This window comes from Ovis canadensis, chromosome 23 (assembly GCF_042477335.2).
Source record: "Ovis canadensis isolate MfBH-ARS-UI-01 breed Bighorn chromosome 23, ARS-UI_OviCan_v2, whole genome shotgun sequence".
NCBI lineage: Eukaryota > Metazoa > Chordata > Mammalia > Artiodactyla > Bovidae > Ovis > Ovis canadensis.
In genome coordinates this window covers 71,635,123-71,651,838 of record NC_091267.1, presented here as the reverse complement: position 1 = coordinate 71,651,838, position 16,716 = coordinate 71,635,123, and the positions used below count along the sequence as shown (strand labels likewise).

At 47.6% G+C, this 16,716-nt stretch overlaps 1 protein-coding gene across 1 annotated transcript in view; it reads right to left on the bottom strand.

Annotated features, from left to right (window-relative positions):
• LOC138428394 (O-acyltransferase like protein-like) overlaps positions 1–16,716 on the bottom strand; it is a 65,090-nt gene that overhangs the window by 37,007 nt on the left and 11,367 nt on the right. The window contains exons 2-4 of the mRNA XM_069569092.1: positions 10,448–10,634; positions 9,204–9,288; positions 585–726 (exon numbers count right to left, since the gene is read on the bottom strand). The gene's annotated coding sequence lies outside the window, so the exon portion shown is untranslated. The remainder of the gene's footprint in view (positions 1–584; positions 727–9,203; positions 9,289–10,447; positions 10,635–16,716) is intronic.

Sequence of the window (16,716 nt, the reverse complement as noted above, 5' to 3'; positions counted from 1 at the left end):
AGAAATGCAGGGGCTTCTCTGGTGGCTCAGTGGTAATGAACCTGCCCGCCAATGGAGGAGACACGGCTTCAATCCCTGATCCAGGAGGATCCCGCCTGCCGGGGAGCAGCTAAACCGTGCGCCTCAGTACCGAGCCTGTGCTCTTGAGTCTGGGAGCCACAGCTACCGGCCCAAGCGGCCCAGAACGTGCGTCGGCACCAAGATGAGTCCCAAGCCAGAGCTCTGTGACCAGAGAGTAGCCCCACTTGCTGAAACTGGAGGAAAGCCCTCACAGCAACAAAGACAGCACACCAAACTTATACATATACACAGACATGAGAAACTCATCTTCAGGGGTCAAGTGATAGAAACAGGAGTAACCGGGGACAGGACACTTTTCTCAGTGATCCCCAAAGCCCATCACTTGGGTGTGGCTGGCTTTCTCTGGAACACATTCGAATTTTCTTGTTAAGGTAACAGAGAGCACTGGACAGACGTCACTCAATGAACGACAATGAAATGGCCGAGCGCAGCCGGTGAGCAGCCGTTGATGAAACAGCCCAGCACACACATCGCAGCCCGCGGCCTGGGCGGTGTGTACTCACAGACACAGGGCTGCGAACGTGTCCAAGGGGAACAATCCAGTGGCACACCTGGCCACACCCCCACCAGACGAGGAGGAAGAGTTCACTGCCAAGAGTGGGAGAGAAGGAGCCCAGAATGAAGCCTTTCTGAATCTTAAAATATCTACCAAGAGAAAGGAGAAAAAAAAAATAAGATTGCGTTAGTAATATTTTGCTGCTGCTGCTGCTAAGTCGCTTCAGTTGTGTCCAACTCTGTGCAACCCCATAGATGGCAGCCTACCAGGTTCCGCCGTCCCTCGGATTCTCCAGGCAAGAACACTGGAGTGGGTTGCCATTTCCTTCTCCAATGCATTAAAGTGAAAAGTGAAAGTGAAGTCGCTCAGTCGTGTCTGACTCTTAGCGACCCCATGGACTGAAGCCTACCAGGCTCCTCCGTCCATGGGATTTTCCAGGCAAGAGTACTGGAGTGGGGTGCCATCGCCTTCTCCGAGTAATACTTTACTTTGCAATAAAAACTTGACACTTTTCCAAGAGCTTTCATAGTTATCATTTCAAAATCAAATCTTGACATTACAAAGAGCATCTGGCTTTAATATATCTGATTTACAGGTGGGGAAATTAGAGCTCAAAGATGCTGAAACTCAGAGCCCTAGGCACCATAAGCTCAGCTGGAGGTAGACCGTGGGTTCTCTGTATCCTCAGCCTGCCCAGGCTCTGCATCTTTTCCCAGCTCCTGGCACAGGGAAAGACAGTCCATGGAGACCCCATTGCTGGCTCAAATCTTTCTGTGAGCAGGTCCCCACAAGAGAGAAAAATGCAACACGAGATGGAAAAATAGGATGCTACGAGCTAGGGAAAGGCGAGTCTGAGTCTGAAGATAAGAGGCACCAGCCGAGGACACAGCTGATTGAGCACCGATGGCTCAGAGGTGGAGAATCTGCCTGTGGTGCAGGAGACTCGGGGCTGACCCCTGGGCTGACCCCTGGCTCGGGAAGATCCCCTGGAGAAGGGAATGGCAACCCACTGCAGTCCTCTTGCCTGGAGAATCTCGTGGACAGAGGAGCCTGGCGGGCTGCCGTCCATGGGGTCACAGAGAGTTGGACACTGAGTGACTGAGCGTGAGCACGAATTAGTCTCCACGAGAAATAGTTTGTCAGAATATTACTGGTGACACTGGGGAACAGAGGCCTCAAATGCTAGCGTGACACAGAATTACCTGGAGGGCCCAGTAAATAGACTGCTCCCTGCCTCCCCTCACTACCTAAGAATGTACACTTCCAACATTCCTGGGAGCTCCTGCTGCTAATTGGAATGCATCCTTTTAGAACCCCAGGTTGGGAAGATCCCCTGGAGGAGGACATGGCAACCCACGCCAGTATTCTCCCCTGAAAAATCCCATGGACAGGGGAGCCTGGTGGGCTAAAGCCCATGGGTCGCAAAGAGTCGGATATGACTGAGCGACTAAGCATGGCAGCTTGAGAACACCAGACCAGGGGACTTGCAAACTCTCAGCAAAGGATGGAGCACGCAGTGTGGTCTCATGAAAGAACAACACTAAGGACTTCCCTGGTGGCCCAGCGGTTAAGCATCTGCCTTGCCGTGCAGGGCACGCAGGTTCAATCCCTGCTCGGGGAACTACGATCCCATGTGAATCAGAGTGACTAAACCCCCAGACCACAGAGAGATCTCACAGGATGCAGGGAACATCCTGCATGCCACAGCTAAGGCCCAAGTCAGCCAACCAAACATATTTTTAAATAAACACGATATTATAGCAACACTGTTATAAACAAGGAAAAAAACACGGCCATTAAGTGCCCACTCGCTCTGAGACACGCCTGGGTCATTGTTTTTAATCTGTCAACATCTCTAGAAGGAGCCATTGTTTACCTTCTTTTACAGACAAGGAAGGTTCTCCTTAAATAACTTCATGACCTTGAGCGTAGTGGTTAAGAGCACAGGGTCTGCAGCGTGGGAGTCCACCTCCGCCCTGACTATCTGACCTTGGGCGAGTTAGCTGAATCTCCCTGTGTCTCGGTTTCCCTCCTGGTGAAGTGGAGGTAACAGTACTGACTTCACACGGTTGTTCTGAAGATTAAGCGTAGCCCCAGTTCTAAAGCACTTAGAGAGTGCCCGCCATTGAGTCAGAGCTCGGTAAATGCTGGCCGTCTTTATGACGATCGCCGCTGAGGGGCAGGGCCAGAACTCACCCCAGGCCTGCGGGAACTTGAAGGATGCAGTCTTTCCCTCCCCTCAGACTACCCCAGCTTGCCACACTACCAGGCTTGCGTTCAGAAGTGTGGGGTTCACACCACCTTGCTGTGTGACTCTGGGCCAGTCCCTTCCCCTCTCTGGGTCTCTCTCTCTCACGTGTGTAACGAGGAAGCGTGGGTCGAACAGAATGTACTCTCGTGCGCCTTCCACCTCCCGGATCCACTGTTCCCATGAGAGTGACCAGAGGGTTTCTGGAATGTCCAAACAGGCCACTTACAGGTTAACAATGTGTGAGTCCTTGCGAGTCTTCCTGTCACCTGTTAGGGGTGGAGACGGGGAGCAAGAGCTGCCCGGGGGTGCTCAGCCCCGGCCAAGCGCGAGGGGCTCGGTCAGAGGTCCCAAGGGCCAGGGCAGCGGATTCCTCATCATCCGAGTCCAGGTGCTCCCGAGCTACGTCCTGGCAGTACTTCCCCAATAAACCCTGACACTGAAAAAAAGGGTACTGACCCACTGACGCAGCTATTCCCCTCGGAAGCTCTACCCTAACTTCAGTATTTCTCTTTGGCTGTGCTGGGTCCTCGTGGCTGCTCCGGCTTTTCCTCCTGTGTCTAAACCATGGAGAAGGGGCAATAGACGTCACCTCCGCGGTCCCAGGGGAACCCCTAACCACAGGGTCAGCAGTCTGTGGATGAAATCTGACGGGTTGGGCAGCAGAGTCCAGACTCTGAAGGACACGGGAGACCTAGGTCCTCACTGCCGAGTGGTCAGAACTACAAGATGATAACCTCTTTGTCCACAAGGTGACCACTGTCCCTCCCCAGCCCCAGACACATTCCAGGCCTCGGCTACTAACTATGACGCTCCTGGATCAGCTCTGCGCCATCACCACACCACTCAGTAGTTCGGCGGTGAGTTTTTGACCTCTAAATAGCTCTGTGTGTGCGTCAGTCACTCAGTCATGTCTGACTCTTTGTGACCTCATGGACTATAGCCCACCAGGCTCCTCTGTCCATGGGATTCTCCAGGCCAGAATACTGGAGTGGGTTGCCATTCCCTTCTCCAGAGGCTCTTCATGACCCAGGGATTGAACCCGGGTCTCTTGCATTGCAGGCAGATCCTTTTCCGTCTGGGCCACCAGGGACGACTTAAATAGCTCTGGCCCAACCCCCAAACCCAAAGAGTGTTGGAAGTGTGCGCGTGTGTGCATGCTGGGGGAGATCTCAGCAAGGCCTGAGCTTGGTCACACTGGAGGCATCATCTGCTCAGGCCACCAGGCACCAGCCCACCCCTTCCATGTGGGGCCTGAGTTAAGAGTACACAGGGGCTTCTGCAGGACCCCAGCCCCCCCCCCCGGTTTCAGCCCCACCCCTTTTCTTCTCTCATGCTCTGTTCCTGGCCCACCAACTGCCTTACGGGCAGATTAGCAACTAAATGAGGAGCTAGGTATCAGGTAGTGTTCCGGATTAAATTGTGTCCACTGGTTCAAACCCTAATGCCTCTGCCTCTACCCCAGGAACTGTTCAGTCTGGTAACACTGTGAACATGACCTTATTCGGAAACAGAGTCTTTGCAGAGGAAATCAACTTAAGACAAGGTCACACTAGGCTGGGCTTCCCAGGTGGTGCTAGAGGTAAAGAACCCACCTACCAATGCAGGAGACAGACACAGGTTCGATCCCTGGGTCAGAAAGATCCCCTGGAGGAGAGCAACCCACTCCAGTATTCTCACCTGAAGAATCCCATGAGTAGAGGAGCCTGGCAAGCTACAGTCCATGGCGTTCGGAAAGAGTTGGACACGACTGAAGCGACTTAGCATGCACGCACGCATACTAGGTTAGAGTAAGTTCTAAATCCAGTGTCTCTGGTGTGTTTATACAAAGAAGAAAACTCAGACACAGAGAGGTACACAGGGAACAATCCTACATGACGACAGAGGCAGGGATGTAGGTGATGCCTCGTAAGCCTTCCAGTTGGTGGTCCTTTGCTACCTGTGCCCTTGGAAATGGAACACACTAAGTGGCGTGGAAATACACAGAAGGGAACAGTCAGGGAACTAGCCCAAATCTAGGTCTGTGATGATCACATCTAGGTTTTCTCCATACCTTCTGGTGCTCCACATTCTCATTCTCAGGAACTCACATGAAGTCTGTTGGTTAAAATTTTATAACGTCCTGAGGGTCCCTTGGACAGCAAGGAGGTCAAACCAGTCCATCCTAAAGGAGATCAGTCCTGAATATTCATTGGAAGGACTGATGCTGAAGCTGAAGCTCCAATACTTTGGCCACCTGATGCGAAGAACTGACTGATTGCAAAAGAAATTGAGGCTGGGAAAGATTGAGGGCAAGAGAAAGGGGCAACAGAAGAAGAGATGGTTGGATGGCATCACTGACTCAACAGACATGAATTTGGGCAAACTCCGGGACGTAGTGAAGGACAGAGCAGCCTGGCGTGCTGCAGTTGCAAAGAGCTGGACATGACTTAGCGACTAAAAATCAACAAATGGCAGCCACACTACGCAGATTTTTGCCTAAAAACGATACATTCTGATCTGCCCAGAATATTTCCCCCATTCCCTGCTGTACTACAGACTCATTTCATCTTGGTCGTCTGCCAGGGTCTTCCCCTGGGTTGACTCCCTGCCCTCCTGCTCTAGATGAATAAAATCTGCACAGCCAGCCACTGCTGAACTGGTTTCCTCCATGTCTGTAGCAGAAATATTGGCAACTCCATCAAAAAGCTTTATGGAATAGCTGGTAAATCCTTTCCAGATGGGGACCTTTTCCCCTGGGCTCAGATGTTCCCATTTCTACCTGCTGCCTCTTCGCAGAAGCTGGATAAACAGCCTGGCAGAGAGTTCCACTAATACGTTCACCAAGTCAGCTGTGCTCACCCGAAGCAGGGCCCTTCCTTTCTCTAGTTATTCAAAGAGAATCATCAGAACATCTTCGTATTGATAACGATTTCTAACCTTCCATTCTATTCTTATATCCTCTCTGGCTAAAAAGCTTAACATTAGGCAGAAAAACTAGACTAATTGATGAATTTCTGAATAATAATGACCATTAACTCATTAGAGTGTTCACTAGATATGCTAATGTAATAACAACTTTGAAAATCTGTCTTGGCCTCTAGGGTATTTATGGCTTATCCAACAAGAATTGAAATTTAAGTTTGATATACAACAACTAGTTTTCTTTTTTAAAAAAAGTAAATAATATTATAGTATCTCTTTTTGCAGATAACATGACCTTGTACATAACAAATGTTAAGGACTACACTAAAAACCCTCTAGAAATAATAAATGAATTCAGCAAGGTTATGGACATGGGACCAAAATGCAAAAATCACTTGTATTTCTATACACTGCTGCTGCTAAGTCGCTTCAGTCGCGTCCGACTCTGTGCGACCCCATAGACGGCAGCCCACCAGGCTCCCCCGTCCCTGGGATTCTCCAGGCAAGAACACGGGAGTGGGTTGCCATTTCCTTCTCCAATGCATGAAAGTGAAAAGTGAAAGTGAAGTCGCTCAGTCGTGCCCGACTCTTAGTGACCCCATGGACTGCAGCCTACCAGGTGCCTCCATCCATGGGATTTTCCAGGCAAGAGTACTGGAGTGGGGTGCCATTGCCTTCTCCAATAGCAATGATCAAATCAAAAACGAACCTAAGAAAAATGATCCCAGCAGATGCAAACGGTTACATATAGAATGGATAAGCAACAAGGTCCTATGTATAGCACACGGACCCATACAGTGATAGTGGTTTTCTTTTTAATACCACCTGAAATACTTGGTTTAGAGAGAGAGGTAACATACCTGAAGTTGTTGGGATAATCACAAATTCATAGGAGAGTTTAAAATTATCAAAAGCTGACTGCAATATCAACACTTAAAAGAGGGCCTTTAGGAACTTCTTGGTGGCACAGTGGATAAGAACCCACCTGCCAACGCAGGGGACTCAGGTTCAGGCCCTGGTCTGGGAAGATTCCACATGCCTTGGAGCAGCTAAGCCCGTGTGTCGCAGCTACTCAGCCCAAGCATCGCAACTACGGAAGCCCACGAGCCTAGAGCCTGAGCTCCACAAGAGAAGCCACAGCGGCGAAAAGGGGTGGTCCCTGCTCGCCACAGCTAGAGAAAGCCCGTGCAAAGTAACGGAGACTCAGCGTAACCAAAACTACAGATGAATTAATTATTTTTCAAAAAGAGGGCCTTGGGCGACTTCCCCGGACTCCAGTGGCTAAGACTCCGAGCTCCCAGTGCAGGGGGCTCGGGTCCAATCCCTGGTCAGGGAACCGGACCCCACGTGCTGCAGCTGAGAGCTCAGATGGTGCGAGAATCCATGATCCTGCGCGGCTCCACTAAGAACCGGGGAATAAACAATTTTCTAAAAAAGGCTTTTAATAATGTGTGTGACATTGTAATATGATAAGAGATATATATTCAGTCTTCATCCCCTGTTCCTGCTGCGGAGCTCCTAAAGCCCGTGGAATTTCCTGAGTGGTGGGCGGGAAGAGCATCTGTTGTTATTCATTATCAGCCCCTTTCAACCACACTTGAGTTCAGGCCACTACAGTGACTGGGGGAGGAGAGGAGCCGGCTGTCAGAAACCAACCATGCGCGAGGGTTGGGGTTCCAGCCCCGTCCCATCCTCCAGGGAGGAGAGAGGGGGGCTGGGGACTGAGTCGTCGCCAGTGGCCATCGATGGAATCAATCACACCTACATGATGGACCCACCGCACAAACTCTAAACAAGGGGGTCAGAGAGCTTCCAGGCTGATGAACTAACTCCCCGAGGGCCTGGGAGGGCGGGCACCCTGAGAGGGTGCGTACTATCTACACCCCTTCCCCTGCGCCTTGCCCTCTGCCTCTCTCCCATTTGGCTCTTCCTGGGTTTTGCCATTATAACAGCGGTCCCCAACCTTTCTGTCACCAGAAACCGGTTTCCTGGAGGATAGCTTTTCCTTGGAGTTGGGGGGCAGGGCACAGGTTCAGGTGGGGAGTGATGGGATGAAGCAGGCAAGGCTTCACACCCCCCCCTCTCTGCTCCCCTCCTGCTGTGTGGCCTAATGGGGAACAGCGTCCTATGCTTTATAATAAGTCGGTAATAATAAGTCATGTGTTCCCCTGAGTTCTGTGAGCTGTTAGAGCAAATGATCAAATGTGGGGAGGGTTTGATCGGGGGAATGAATCAGAGGAACCACCCCAGAGAGGAAGTGTGCGCTAAGCTGCTTTGGTCGTGTCTGACTCTTTGTGACCCTAAGGACCGTAGTCCAGAAGACTTCTCTGTCCACGGGATTCTCCAGGCGAGAACACTGGAGAGGGTTGCCACGCCCTCCTCCAGGGGATCTTTCCCACCCAGGGACTGAACCTGCGCCTCTCATGTCTTCCGCACTGGCAGGTGGGTTTTTTACTACTAGCACCACCTGGGGAGCCCCAGAGAGGACGTGGGGAACAAATCGGAGCCCTGGGATCCCCTGCTTTGCAGGCCAGTTGGGCAGAAGTAATGGGGGAACTCGCGACCCACTCCTTACAATCGGCATCTGAAGCAGGTTGCCGCCGTGCAGAACTGAGCCCTTAAGCTGTGGGGTCAGCACCACCTTCAGATACTCAGTGTCACACCACATAGTGTGACGAGGAAGCCCACACATTTGGTGCTGGAAGTTTCTGGGTGTAGAGAGAGAGTGTTCTCCTTTTAAAGTGACACATTAGTTCTTATTCAGATAACCAGCTCAAGTACAAAAGGCACTAGTGGTAAAAAAAAAAAAAAATCGTAGGTTTTAAAACTCTTCCTTTGAAAATTTTGAAAGAGCTCAAGGAAGCCAAGCCGGTTTCCACGTGGACTAAAATGTTTTCATTCTGGTGGCTAAGGGCAGAGAGTCAGGGCCAGACTCAACGCCAGGGCCCAGCCCTCTCTGCGCAGAGGAAGAGACTGGAGCCGGGGGGATTAAGTGATTTGCCCAGGATCACACAGCTGGGAGGTGACAACCAGGACCAAATGCCAGCCTCTTCACGCTAACCCATCACAACACACTGGCTTCTCACAATCCCAGTTCAGAATGACCTGCCGGCCTTGGCACCTGACCTACTTCTGCAGGTGGTCCACAGCAAAGAACACGCACAGTATGGAAACCGGATGCCACCCAGTGCCTTTCTTCAGACCTAGCCTGGCAGCTGAGGGTGAGGGAAGAGAAGGCTTAAAATGTTATTATTAATACATAAAGACTCAGCTCCTACCTTCTCTTTAATGTCTTTCTCCTTCTTATCCATGCCCTTCCCATCCTCCACCACCACTCCCAAGGTCCCTAAACTCCATTAGTCTCGGTTTATTGAATTTATCAGGATGAAAGCTTGGTTCAATCCCAAGAGAATGGCCAGGCGGCTCCAAGAGGCTGGGGGTCTTCAAATCTGACGCGTGTTCCCTGGCACTTACCCGTCTGAGACATGGCAGTCACGTCCTCTTCAGTGCAGGAGTCGGGCACACACACTCCCACGCTGTAGTCAGCTCCATCTTGCCTCTAAGGGTTAATGCAGCCGATTATTTAAAAAGCAGCCCCCAGTGTGGGACAGTCTGCCCCAGTGCCGCTCTCTCCTGTATTACAGGTCATTGAGTTAATTCGTACAATTTCTGACAAACTTGCCAACTTGCCATTTCTTCGCAGCAGGACATCGTGTATCAAGTAAAGATTGTATTAATACATCAAGCCAATAATTAGAATGCCAGTTCCAATAAAGCAAAGATCAAATTATAAACAAAAATTGCTGGGATGCTTCTTCTAAGCATGCAACTTACAGGATTGTATAGCTCTGACCTTTTGTTCTGATATCAAAGCCATTAATCTGATTTGAAAATAGGGTATGACTTTTGTACTCCCTGATTAAACCCTCAAGCCATCATTGTCAAATTCTCAGCACAACCAGTAAAGCTGGGTGCTACTCTGTGTGTCTCCAAAGGTTAACCATTGTTAAGACAATTTTACAGCATTAACATCAGAGAGCTTGGATTTCGTGTCATTATTTTATACTACTGTCATTAGCCAAACAGTAATGCATTTTCTTTTAGTGTTGTACGGCATGCATGAATATATCTTTGTATTTAATAAGAGGTTGTGCTGTTCCTAGTTTTTTCTCCCCCCAGAAGTAAAAGAACTAACATGCTTTGAAGATAGTCAGCCCTGTGACCCTACTTGGTGATGTATTCATAAAGGGCTCATGCATTTGCTAGGACAGCTTCAGATTCCTGTCTTGGAGCTCTGTTTCTGGAAAAGGACTATGGGTAACTGGGAGTCCACTTCCCTTTGGTATTCCAAACACTGCCGGTGAGTAAGGAGTTAACATTGACCTTGGGTTCCCCACAAAGATCAGTCAGGGGTCTTGTCCCTGCGGTGAGGTGGGAGGAACACATGAAGCCCTGTTCAGCCTGCGGACAGCTATCTCCTATACCTCCACACTCAGGACATGCAAGAAAGTCTCTGCCAACTGTTTAAAATTTAACTTTCTGCAAAACACCTTAATAGCTTTTTTGGTTTTGAATGAAGATAAGCAATCAGTTCAGGGGGTCGGAAAGAGTCAGACACGGACTGAGCGAACACACACACACACACACACACACACACACACACACACAGGCTGAGCGAACACACACACACAGCAATGTACCAGGTTTCCATCAAGAGCCTCCGGTCCGCGCGTGCTTGAAGGGCGCACGCGCAGCGCCCGCTCACCTGCTCCACGTGGAGCTTGCAGTAGCGGCCCCGGAAGCGCCCGGCGGGGCCGCGGGTGGAGAGACACTCGCTGTAAGAGCCCAGCCTGTCCACGTTTCCATCAAGAACGTTGCTGCCCACCTTCCCGACCGAGTCATACACTGCGTTCCAAACAGAAGAAGTGGGCAACGTTAGCGTCCTCGCGTCACTTTCCAATGAGTTCATCAGCACTCAGCTCGCCCTTCCAAACCTCTAAAACTTAAAGGAACCAAGAAAGGAGAGAGAGAGTATTTCGGTAACACTCTGGAGCCTGCATTCTTCGTCCGTAGCCCCTCTCTTCGCGGCAGAGAACCATGATGTATATTGTCGTGCGCGATTTGTTGCTAAAAAAAGATGACGACTTTGCATTCATGCTCTGGGGGAGTAGGAAAGATGTAACTAAAACTGGTAGCTTTCCTCTCTCCTCTGTACACCCAGGAGAAAATACTCTTTAAAAATTTTTGTATACAATTTCGTAGGATCTGATTTTTGAGAGAGGTTTTTGTTTGTTCATTCGGTTTTTAATCTTGGGAGCAAAAATGTGCAGTAATCAAGCCCCACAGTTCATGGCTCTTAGCCCTGGTCCTATAAAATTCTTACTTGGGTTGTTTGCGCTCGTATTTCCCCCTTCATTTCAATAATTTGTTTCCTTTCCTCTTTCTTCAACTTTCCCTCTTTTCCCTCTCCCAATTCCTCCAACCGTGATGTTTGATATGTACCATCTCATTTGTAGTGTTCTTGTCTTCCATAAGTCTATTTGTCATTTATGTAAAAGGCTTTCTGCTTCAGATCTCCTGTTTCCACGGTTTGGTACTATTTATGGTGTTACTACAGTGATTTTGGAGCCCCCCAAAGATAAAGTCTAACACTGTTTCCACTGTTTCCCCATCTACTTCCCATGAAGTGATGGGACCAGATGCCAAAATTAAAAGACGCTTGTTCCTTAGAAGGAAAGTTATGACCAACCTAGTATTCAAAAGCAGAGATATTGCTTTGCCAAGAAAGGTCCATCTAGTCAAGGCTATGGTTTTTCCTGTGGTCATGTATGGATGTGAGAGTTGGACTGTAAAGAAAGCTGAGCGCTGAAGAATTGATGCTTTTGAACTGTGGTGTTGGAGAAGGCTCTTGAGAGTCCCTTGGACTGCAAGGAGATCCAACCAGTCCATTCTAAAGGAGATCAGCCCTGGGTGTTCTTTGGAAGGAATGATGCTAAAGCTGAAACTCCAGTACTTAGGCCACCTCATGCAAAGAGCTGACTCATTGGAAAAGACCCTGATGCTGGGAGGGATTGGGGGCAGGAGGAGAAGGGGACGACAGAGGATGAGATGGCTGGATGGCATCACAGACTCCATGGACATGAGTCTGAGTGAACTCTGGGAGATGGTGATGGACAGGGAGGCCTGGCGTGCTGCGATTCATGGGGTCGCAAAGAGTCAGACATGACTGAGCAACTGAACTGACTGAACTGGACTGATGGTGTTACTGTGTCCAGAGCTTCTAACTATGGTATAATAATTCATCACCGTCTTACACTTTGCTGTTCTCTGAGTGGTGGACACATAGACGGTCTGTAACCCACAAAAACACGGGGACAAAGTCCTCACAGGTGTCCCCATATAAACTTACATGAGGCTTTAGTTCAGATTTACACCCCGTGGGGGCTTCCCAGGTGGCGATAGTAGTAAAGGACCCACTTGCCAATGCAGGAGACGGAAGAGGTTCGTGTTCCCTCCCTGGGTCAGAAAGATCCCCTGGAGGAGGGCATGGCAGCCCACTCCAGTGCTCTTGCCTGGAGAATCCCATGCACAGAGGAGTCTGGGGGGCTACAGTCCATGGGGTCACAATGAGTCGGACACAAGTTACACAAATACTGTGTAAATCCCACCAGACCGTGTTCCAGAGTGACTGTCCCGGACTACATCCTCAGGAATGCTGATTCCTCTCTGCGTGGTCCAGCTTTCCCATCTGTGGCGATTGATAGATATAAAATGATACCCAATTGCTTAGATTTTTGTTTCTCTAATTACAAATAAGTCAGGATATTTTTGTTCAAAATATCTAAGCCATTTCTGTTTTCTCTTCTGTAAAGTACCTGCTTATATCCTTTGCCCATTTCTTAATGAATTTTCTTTTTTGATTTGCAAGAGCTCCTGATTATTGTGCACACTGGTCCTTGTCTACCTGAGTCATCAAATATGCCCTCAGTTATCTGGGAGTTTTTCTTTTATCTATAATGTCCTTTATCTGATAGAAATCCATTCTTTTGAGACTGTAATTTTTGTTCTATTCTTGAACAGCCTTTGTTCTAGCCAATACTGATGACGTAATTTGCAGGACTAACACAAAAGGAAAATACAGGGCCTCTTGTTTAAAAATTAATTAAGCATTTCAAGATGGTGACAGAAAATCACATTAAAGAAAGCGTGGGGCCCCTTTAAATGTGGGGCCCTGTGTGACTGCAAAGGTCTCATGTCTATGAGGCCAGTCCTGGTTCTAATACCAGCATTGTATGGTTTTTATTATTTCGGATTTGAAGTATATTGAGTATTAAGCCTTTAGTCATCTTTGCAAAGTTGAGCCACTTAATGTTTGTGAACTGCTAGTCATTCATACAAATTTCAGAAAATTCATGTTCAGAAAAATTCAGGAAATTTTTAGAAATTGCAAAAAAATTCAAAAAAAAATTATTGAGTGCTTCAAAATATCCAACTAGAATACTGATTGAAATTGCTTCAAACTTATAGGTTGTTTGGGGGAAACAGGCATCATTTTTGTATCAAGCTATCACTGGATGTCACACAATTTACTAAAATCATCTTTTGTGTCCTTATTTATAATTTTATATTTTTCCATGATAATCTTAAAACTTACAGGGACTTTCCCTGGTGGTCCAGTGGTTAAGACTCCATGCTTTCACTGCAGGGGCCATGGGTTCAATTCCTGGTAGAGGAACTGAGATCCCATGGGCCGAGCTGCATGGCCAGAAAAAAAAACAGTTTACCTAAACGTTCCTAGATAGTATATAGTTTGCTATTTTCCTTGGTGTTTTAATTTCAATAGTTTCCAACTGATTGTTGCTTGTGTGGAAAATTGCTATCAATTTTTGTAATTTGTTCTGGAAACTGGAGATTTTGTTGAACTTTCTCAATAGTTCTATGGCCTTATTTATTTCTCTCTAATCGTTGGACCACTTTTTTCCCCCCTTTTTCTAGTTTTGGAATCAAAGTTATAGCCAAATTTATAAAGTGAGTTGGGCAGCTTTCACACTTTTTATTTTCGGGAACAACTGTAACTTCCCAGGTGGCACTAGTGGTAAAGAACCTGCCTGCCAATGCAGGAGACGTAAAAGACGCGGGTTCAGTTCCTGGGCTGGGAAGATCCCCTGGAGGAGGGCATGGCACCCCACTCCAGTATTCTTGCCTGGAGAATCCCAGGAACAGAGAAGGCTGGTTGTCTGCAGCCTATTGGGTCAACAAAGAGTCAGACACTACTGAATAAACTTAACACACAACACACATAATTATAACTGGTTGCTAAGGGTTATGACGGTGGTGATGGTGGAGGGAGGGGGTTGCGTATGTCTACAAAGTGGTAACAAGAGGTAGATTTGCGGTGATGAATACCTGTGTCTTGATTGTGGTATGAGTCACACGGATCTACACACGTGTCATTTTAGCACATTTTAGAACTGTACACATGCATTGTACCGATGTCAGTTTCTGAGGCACAGGGAGCTCAAGTCACTCGCCCAGGGTCACGTTGTTGTTAGGTGACAAGACAGTGAGAAATCTGAAGCACAGAGATGATAAGTACTACACACTACGGTACAAATCTACTTCTTTTTAGTTGCTAGCAAGAATCAGAGCTGAGCATTCACACTAGCAAATAAGAATCAGAGCTGTCTGTTCAAATTCATTTTAATCTTAACCTATAAGTTTTTGCCCTCTAAAATACACAAAAAGACCCTGTTTTGGTTGTCAGTTCTTTCTGTAACTAAAGACGCTGCTCTTCCTTAGAATGAGTGGGGAGAAAACCCCTAATACAGTTGGGCAAATCACACAGCATTTCTGTCTCTGTGTTTACTGATAACTGGGCTCCTGAGATTTAATGCAGAAATCAGGTTGAAGCAATTGCATTTTGCTTACATGAGTGCTTTTTAAGAAAGTAGTTTGTTATTTTGAAGACTTCCTGGCCATAACTGGGAAGATGGTCCCTGCTGAGCTGCCGAAGGTAACCTGACCTTCACCTTGAACCTCTTCTGTTCTGCTGTGCTGGCCTCTTGGGCTTAACAGTGGGTGTCTGATGTCACTGGCCTCTTTTTTATGGTTCTGGGTTATTGCTAGAATGAGTATAACTGACTCTTCCCTTTTCCCTCCCGTGAGAGTGACTCTCCTCAGCTCTGACCACACTCAGAACCTTAGAGCTGGTGTCCACGGTCACTTACAGCCAGTGATCATCTTTTAAGCTAAACAGCCTGGATCACAAGATTGACCAAGTCCCTCCCCTCCTTACAACACCTCCAAGGCACCATGAACAAAAGTTAAAAGGTGACTGTCAAGGGAGAAGATGTATCTACTGTATTAATAACTTGGATAAAGAATTGTATTCAGAAAAAAAAAATTGTATTCAGGACCTCCATGGTGGTCCAGTGGGAGAAAAATCCGCCTGTCAAAGCAGGGGACACAGGTTCAATCCCTGGTTCGAGAAGACTGTACATGGTGGGGAGCAGCTAAGCCCGTGAGCCAGTACCGAACTCACTCGCCTTAGAGCCATGCTCCCCCGCGAGAGAGGGTGCTGCGAGGGAGACTTTTGCACCGCAGCTAGAGAAAGCCAGCTCGCGGTAACAGAGACTGCCTGGCTCGGCCAGAGACAAAGCAATAAAATTATAGTTTTAGAAAAGAATTGTATTCAGATCATATAAAGAACCTTAGAAAGCAGAAATTTTTTAAAAGCCAAAGTAACTGATTGAAAATCTGCTAAGGATATGAACAGACAACTCTCGGAGAAGGAAGTCCAAATAACTGATGATTATCAGAATCACATATTATTTAACAAATAGAGTGTATAAACAATAAAATATGAACAGACATGTTTAAATCAGTGTTTTAAAAATTTCTTCACAGGTATTCCATAATCTTGAGCAGGAGTTGGTAAACTCTGGGCCTGCCTATTTTTATACATGATTTTATTGCAATATAGTCATCTCATATATTACTAACGCTGCTTTGTTAATGCAGACAAAACTGAATAGTTGCGACAGAGACTGTAAGGCCCACAGAGCGGAAAATATTTACCATCTGCTTCTTGAGAGAAAAACCTGGCAGCTCTCTTATCTAGAGCCAGGACTCTCAATCCTGGGCAGACATTAGAATCACCTGGAGCAACTTTTTAAAATACGCTAAGGCCCAGGCTTCCTCCTCGCAGAGTGACTTAATCGGTCAGGGGAGAGGCGTGGGCATTAATTGTTTTTTCAAAAGTTCCCAGGATATAATTTTATTTTTTCCATCTTATTTGACATTGCTCCATTTAGTTAATAGATTCCCTCCCTTTTTTTCTGTTTTTTTTTTTTTTAATTATCGAAGATTGTAATTGTACAATATTGAGAAGTATAGGACAAAATACAATTTAGTGGAGGGCAATTATATCTGCAAATTATGTTGTGTTAGCCTGGTCATTGTTGGGAAATAAAAGTCATAACAGACCTTAAAAAAAAAAGCTCCCAGGAGATGCTCTGTGCAGTCAGGCTTGATTGCTGTGCTCCTTCAGATCAATTCCAGACTCGAGCTCAGTTTAAAAGGCCTTTCGTGACCAGACCTGCTTCTCCAGGCTCATCGTCCCACACCCACGCCCGTTTCCTCTGCTCCATTTTACAGGAGGCACCAGGCCCGCACTTGTCTGTCTTTCTGCCTGGAATGTCCCTCCTTCCTGTCTGCCCCTCCAACGCTGAATCACCCTGGGAGTCTGGGGTGGGGGATGGTCCGCTCCAGGAAGCCGCCCAGACTCTTGCCTAGTCCATCACGCTAGAAGGCCTGTCACGGCTGGCCGTCTGCCCTGTGACGGAGGGGCTGTGCCTTCATCCGTGGATGTTTCAGACCAAGAGGTCAATAAAATTCACTGATTAATTGCCTTAAATTTTGAAAAACGTAAGTTCGAATGCCCAAAATCCAGCTCCACAGATATAAGTTCTTCTCTGTGTCAAGAACA